The following is a 7,802-nucleotide window of genomic DNA, read 5'->3' as shown; positions in this document are numbered from 1 at the left end:
GTGTTTGAATTCATTTGGTGGATGAAAAGTTGAATTCTACGCCGTTTTGCGCGTCATAATTATTGCAGCGCTGAATTTGGTGTGTTTGTCGCTAATTTCTGACAAATTTAGATAGCTTTCCTGATGGTATTTCATGCAAAATTTCTGTTATATTGATAAGCACTGATTCTTGGCCTTACCTTTAACTTGTTTCTTGTCTGTTATAGTCATTTAATAGATGAATTACTTGAATTCTGAGCACATTTCAGTAACACAAAAAATCCAGCCCGTGCATAGTCCCACAAACGTATTTGTATGTACCTTGTGCCCTTACACTGTATGCTGTCTCGATTATCATGATTGGTAAGTCTCACATGTATTCTATGACCCTTTTTGGAATATAAATGTATTAATGACTGCTTTAATAAAAGCAGTCATTAATACTATACTATTTCATACTCTATGTATCAGTGTGGGACTCTATATGGAGAACAAACTATTCCATATTGTGTGACAATCACAGTCACAGTATGGAACTTTATGTGAAAACACTATTTCTATGTGAACACACTATCCCACACAGAGTAATATATTCTGAGAGTCTTTGTTAAAAAGATAAACCACACGATATAACACAGTGTGGGAATATTTCAAAACACTATTCTATACTGTGTAACTTGTGTGAGACTCCATGTGTGAACAGCGTCCCATACTGTGTAACACAGCGTGGAACTCGTTATGAAGAAAACATATATGCCATACTGTGTAACAATCACAGTATGAAACTTTATGTGAACGCACTATTTGTTAAAAAGATATAATACCACACTATGTAACACAGTGTGGGACTATTGGAAAACACTCTACCATGCTGTGTAACTTGGGTGAGACTCCATGTGTGAACACCGTCCCATACTGTGTCACACAGTGTGGAACTATTTATGAAGAAAAAATACTTTACTCTATGTAAACACGCTATCCCATATACTGTGTAATGTATTGTGGGATTCAATGTGAAAACAATATAGCACATTTTGTAACCTAGTATGGAACTATTTGAAAACAGTAATCCGTACTGTGAAATACAGAAAGGTACGACTGTGCTATTCTCCACTATATGTGAGACTCTATTTAAAAAACGATATTCCACACTTTGGAACTTTGTATCAAAATATATTTCACACTATATAATCATGCATGTAAAAACGGTAAAACACAGAATGAAATGGTGTTTTCAGACATTCTCAAACTTTTTTTGTTTTTACACAATATGGAATAGTATCTTCACATAGTCTCACACTGTGTAACAGAGTGAGGAATTGAATTTTCACATAGAGACTCATTACGTGAGTATGTTTAAGTCAAGCCTATCTATAATCATTTTTATCAGCTTTATCAGTGGACAATGGGTTTAACATGGACGGTTTGAGTGCAACTAAATGAAATTTAGTTTAAAGGTACTATGTCCCATTTGTAGGCAAAAAAAATGAAAAAGTTAAATTCCAACTGCATTTGAAAGATGATACTAATTTAGAACTTCCTTAAAAAAGGTGGGGCTTGAAAATGTCTTCAAGTGGGAAAATAACGACGATTAGTTGTCAAATCGACTTTAGTGCTATAGAGCCCAAAAGTAATAGTCTTGATTTTCAGACAATTATTGTACCGAAAGGACATACGTTTTATGCTGCGCAAAGATTCAATCAGTTTAATCTTGGCCATCAAAAGAAGTGGGTTATTGATGTAGACAAATGCTCATGTACCCTTTACAACTCTTTTCATGTATGTTATTACCAAAGAAGAAAAAAAGCCAGTCACTCAATAGTGTCTGACAGTGAAGTCTAGCAAGTAAACGGGTTTCCTTGCATAATTTGAATATGAGGACACTGCTAACATTTAAATTTCACAGATAGGACAAACATGACATATTCATAATTCCTGCAAAGTTCTACAGCATTTGAGGTTTGCTGCAAAAGGGACATAGTACCTTTAAACGCATCAATGCATAATTATCTTTTATCTATCACAATTTACTTTTATAATCTCGGGGAAAGTTCGGCTTTTTACTAAATATATCTTCTCTATTTTGATTCAGTTTTAAATATGTCTTTGTTTGATTGTAATTTGTAATGGTATACTAGCTATTTCTACAAAAGCCTATCTTTAAGTGGATGTAGCTACTGCTCATGTTATTGCCTACATGGGGGTTTTAACATTTATAAATCGGGCCGAAAATTTCGCAACGACTCAGCCAGCCGCTGAATAAGCGGGGGGAGGGGGGAGGGGGGCATATGGAAACGTTGTATCATCTGCTCAATCTGACTTGCGTGCATAGAACAAATAAGCATTTTTCCATGAAAAAGTGAAGTTTTCTAAAATGTGCGTTTCTTTCCAGCATTGGGGCGCCCGGAAGTCACTCGGGTAACATTTCATAAAGTATAATATAAAAAGACCACATGCAAATTTTCTGTACTTTCGTCGGAAAAAAATACATTTATCCAGCACAATGTCGTCTATTTTTGAGTTGAAGAATAACAAATAGCGAGTTTCAATCACACTTTGGCCGCTCTCGCAAGCTCTCACTCGTTTCAATGTGGTCTTCTGGTTTTAAACTTGTTTTGATTGATTGTATAATTATGTCGGAATAAAGGAAACAAAAAGGCCCGGCCAATAACTTATCAGCGTCTGAATTGACCTTTTGACCTTGAATTCCCTGATGCAAGCGCACCAATGAGGTCATCTTCGCTAAATCGGTGTCTTTTATCGTAAAATGCAACACTTTCACAATGTTTATACATCTTTTTTAATTATAAGTAAGATGTAATATATTTTTTCTGATATCACTGAAGTTTGGGGTTTTATTTAATGAGTAATTTTGAAATAAGAGCCATTTTACTGTTTTAATTTACTGGATCGTACTATTAAAGTCGCAGGGTAGAAAGATGCATTTCCAACCGCGCCAAATTTAATTTACGTTCCGACATTCTGTTAAATGGGTTCGTGTTGTTAAGAATCCACTGCTTTCTGCTCCAACAAACGTTCACATGCGGAGTCGTTTATCAACTAAATTATTCAAATTTATGGATGCTTCCTAGCTTCCCAGGTGTTTGTGTTGCTGTTGAAGCATTTTATTCACCTGCTATCATTCTTTGTACTCCAATTGCCAGAACGCAAATTTCATTTTGGTTTTATAGTTTCATCGGAGTCATTTATCAACTATATGTATTCAAATTTATGAATGCTTCCTCCCCAGGTGTTTGTGATGTTTAATGCATTTCATTCACATGTTATTATTCTTTGTACTCCAATTGTTAGAATACAAAATGCATTTTGGTTTTATAGTTTAATACAATAAGTAAGTCAATAAAAGAGTATGTTCTGCACAATAAAAACAATGTGTGTCCCTATTGTACAATGTGATGTGTCCCCTCATTTTGTAATAGTTAATTTACCCATTCACATAATGGAACTACCTGCCCGATGAAGCCAGTGGCATGTGACCCCTGAGCACTCAACACCGTGTGGGAGTCAGTTTGTGGTCAAATTCTTTTATGAGACAAATACCAGCAAACGTTTCCATATGGGGGGGGGGGGGGGGGTAAGAGGACACTTCTTTTTTTTTTTTGGTCTCGAAATTTGAAATTTGACATTTTGCTCCGTTAGGGGGGGGGTTAGGTCACCTCTTTTAGGTCAGCCATGGGGATAATTGCTTTTTTTTTTAATAATTAAAAAAAAATCGAAAGGGGGGGGGTTTAGGGGGGTTATGGGGGGTTTACACACATAAAAATACCAAAGGGGGGTTAACCCCCCCCCCCCCCCCCTCCCTGTGTACGCGCTTGGGACTGACAGTTCAGTCGCAAGCTGCCTTCAGTCTACACACACATACATACAGTACACACAGTGCTGTTGCGCTGTGTCAACCGTGCCGGGACTTTGGCTGAGTGAGGTAGAGTCGAAGAGTATGGGGGCCAAGCAGGCCAATATTCGTACAACTATACAATTACACATACGTCTATCCATCCATCGAAGTACCCGTCAACAAAACAGCGTGCGGGCCGAAGTGCCATATCTACAGTAAATTACAAGAAAACTTAAACAAGGTTATGAATTGTACATTTACATATTAATAGTTCAATATCAACCAGACAGAAGTATGTGACTTCATGCATTGCAAAACAGTTGCGTAATGAGTAAAATCCTTGTTTTTTTTTTTGGGGGGGGGGGGGGGAGTGCTGAAAAAATCTGCATCACCATGCACCATTCTTACATGTTACATGCAGACTTCAAGAAACGTTTTTCAAAGTGTGGGGGGATCAGTTAGATCGCAGCGAGTTGAGTGTTTATAGGCGTAGGGTCCATAGGTTTCAAGGGGCCATAAACCCCCGAAAGCTCACGGGTTTTAGGCATTTAATTAGGGTAAGATCGTAGCGAGTTGAGTGTTTATAGGCGTGGGTCCACAGGTTTCAAGGGGCCATAAACCCCCGAAAGCTCACGGGTTTTAGGCATTTAAGTAGGGTCAGATGAGTATATTTTTAATACTTTATTTGTGACACTGGCAGGTCACTAATTGGCGTGGGGTCCATACGTAAATTTGCGTAGTGTTGTGTACCAACTACGCTGGCCTACGTTACTACATGCTGATGGACGCAAACAATTCAACATGTTTAATTTTTTCCGCGTACTTTCGGCGATGAAACTTGACGCAGAAAGTACGCCTTTTCATGCAACACTACGCTACTGTACACCATGCCTACGCAACAGTACGCTACCCTACGTCAGATCGACAAAGCAGTAAAAGCTTTCCACACAGTAAGCAACCGTAAGCAACCATAAGCAAATCTGTACATTACCCTATGCATAACCTACGCAGGGACTACAGTGAAGCAACATTTTTCCATTAATACGCAGCCTAATTTCTGCGTAGTCGGTACGCCACACTACGCAACTTTACGCAGTTCCAGTGTGAAAGAGGCTCATAACTACCGGTAGAGTTGGATCGTTTTTTTTTTTTAATAAATGGCAAATAAAGTTCTTGGTGGTTTTAATTTAGAGAGTCTCTCTCATGGGCGTCAATCCTTACGTAATACCTATTGTTCAGGGGGATGAATGAATAGATCATCCCCCCTGAACAATAGGTATTACGTAAGGATTTACGCCCATGGTCTCTATATATCTATTTACACCCCCGCCCCCCTCTAGAATCCCGCGGATTTCCGCGGGTCCTGCTAGTTTCATATATAATATATGCTGCGTTCAAAAAGAAAAAAACACAATATCATCTCTGTTCTGCTAATGTTAAAAGTGCTGCAACTGCTATAGAAATTAACTTGTAATCATAAATCATGACAAAGTGCTGCAAAATACAAAAACGCTAACTATTCTGTTAGTGATACGTGTGCTGAAAAACTGAAATATGAAAAGTAAAATGAAACTATATATCGACATCTGTTCCAAGTTATGTCCTAGGATTGTGATAGTGCACCTGATTTATGTTTGGTCTTACCTACAATGTGTTTACATATTTATTTACAATTAATTTAAACGCAGCTGGAGCTTTGACAAGTGGACTGAACAAACATCAGAATTACTGTTTTCCGGTGTCAGTGTTGTATTTGTACTCCGATACAATGTATCGAGAAATACAAGTTACATTCAATTCATAAAATGATTTACCTAATTTACTAACTGATCAAATAGTCACCCACTGTGTCTATGTGTATGATTGGCATTATGACCTTGTTTATTTCATGCTTGCCATAATTTGAGATGCGTAGGTGTAAATAATATCCAGTTGACTTTAGATGTAAATAAGTATTGTTTTTTTCTGTTATGCCATTTGAACTTTTGAACGTTTTCTACGTTGAGCTTTTCCTTTTGTCCCCAATGTGTCTATCACTACCGCCCCCTCTCTCTGTATGTCTCTCTCTCTCTCTCTCTCTCTGTCTACCTTTCCTTCCCTCCCTCCGTCGACCTCTCTCTCTCTCTCTCTCTTCCCCCTCGCTCTCTCTCTCTCTCTCTCTCTCTCTCGTCCTTTCCTTTCCTTCGTTCGATTTGAGGCACATGCCTATCTTACATCATTTTAGTAGTGGCGATGTCAAAAAATCGGTCACTTTGGAGTCTGGTTGTCAGCGTGACCATCAACCCTACCACAACTTTGACTGAGATATTAGCTATGCCTTTGTAGCTACACCATCACCTGGAGGGGAACAAATAACTAAAGGACATTTAACCCCATCACGTTCCCATTCATTTAATTTCGTGTATTTCCATTTCCAACAAAATAAAATAAAATACATGGGATTGCATTGTGCATAGTATAAAACCAATTAAAATTCAAATTCAAATTCAAATTTATTCATGTTTCCAACAAAACATTACAATCAATTATAAGCATTTAAAACAAATTTAAGAAATACATGTTGGAAACAGAGGGGTCCGCTAAAAAGCAATGCTTGTACAAGTGTGAACACCTCAAATGAAACTTAGGAATAATGAGTAATTAAATTAACTAATATGTAACTACAAAAGGAACTATAAAATAGGGGAAAGAAAAGGGGAATGCCAACAGAGACGAGAAAGGGACAAGACAATACTTTACACGACAAAGATAGAAGAACACGGTCATAATACAAAGAGTAGACAATGACAAAAAGAAGTGAGAGATCGAGGGAACAGAAAATAATACTAAAAGATGAGCTGCATGTGGGGTTGAGAAGAAGATAAGGAAAGAGAAAGGAAAAAGAAATGCGCGTTAGAAAGGAAATAAGCATGAGAAGGAACAATATAATATATCAATGAGGTCTGAAACTTAACAGTATATTTGTAATTGGTCCACAGTGTAAAACAGGCATATAAAACAGGTTGGTCATGGAGGGGACTGCTGAAAAGATAGGCTTGTAGATTGGAGCCCCCTGTAACTTATAATTGCAAAAATCAATAAGGGAACGTTCATTTGAAATGTTCCTTTTCATTATATTTACTATTATCAGCATACCTTTCGCTTTTGTTTCATTTTGTTTAGTTTGGTTAACCAATGAATATTTTCTGACATAATTTGCCCTATATTATAAAGTTCATCTTTTTAAAATATCAAACTTATTTATACAGTGTATTTGATCAAACATGATGAACCCAGTTTACCTATACATTGCCATACAAATACATAATACAAATTCATTTATCATCGCTTGAACGTGATGTACATTTAAATTTAAGGAATTATGCAACAATGAATTATTTTAATGTTGACATAATTCCATGTGACTTATGTATTAGCCGATGGCAGGAAAGTCATTATCTTAAAGGCATCGTTTAACAATGTTAAATCTGAGATGCACGGCCCTACGTGTTATCAGTGTCGGTGATATGGTGTATTATTAAAGCCCTAAAAAATTGCGCTTCAAAATGATCAAGACGTGCCTCAAAGAATTAAAATCCCCAATAGACTGTAGTGTTATGAAAACCGTCAGGCGAACGGTTTTCAAAATTTGTAATTCCAATCATAAATATCTTGATAATCAGACAGGCGATCGGCTTTTAAAAGTCATGGGGTTCCTGACTGACCTAAAGGTTAATAATTATCATAGCAGCATGAGCTAAATCGAGGAATTGGTTTTTCAAAATCTGAGACAAAGTTACCGGATCCCTTAAATAAAACCCGTTATTTACCTAAGCTTGAGCTTGTTAAATATAACAATAATTTACCAAATATATGCATGCTATTTCGGTAGACGAGGCCTGGGCCTCATTTCACAAAACTTATCATCAGTGAAAAATGACAGTTTTTTGTTACAAGCTAGTGAAAACCTTACTTCTGATTGGTTATA

This window comes from Strongylocentrotus purpuratus, unplaced genomic scaffold (genome assembly GCF_000002235.5).
Source record: "Strongylocentrotus purpuratus isolate Spur 01 unplaced genomic scaffold, Spur_5.0 spur5_scaffold_10, whole genome shotgun sequence".
Classification (NCBI taxonomy): Eukaryota; Metazoa; Echinodermata; class Echinoidea; order Camarodonta; family Strongylocentrotidae; genus Strongylocentrotus; species Strongylocentrotus purpuratus.
The sequence above is the reverse complement of the archived record's forward strand: the minus strand, read 5'-3'. Positions refer to the sequence as shown.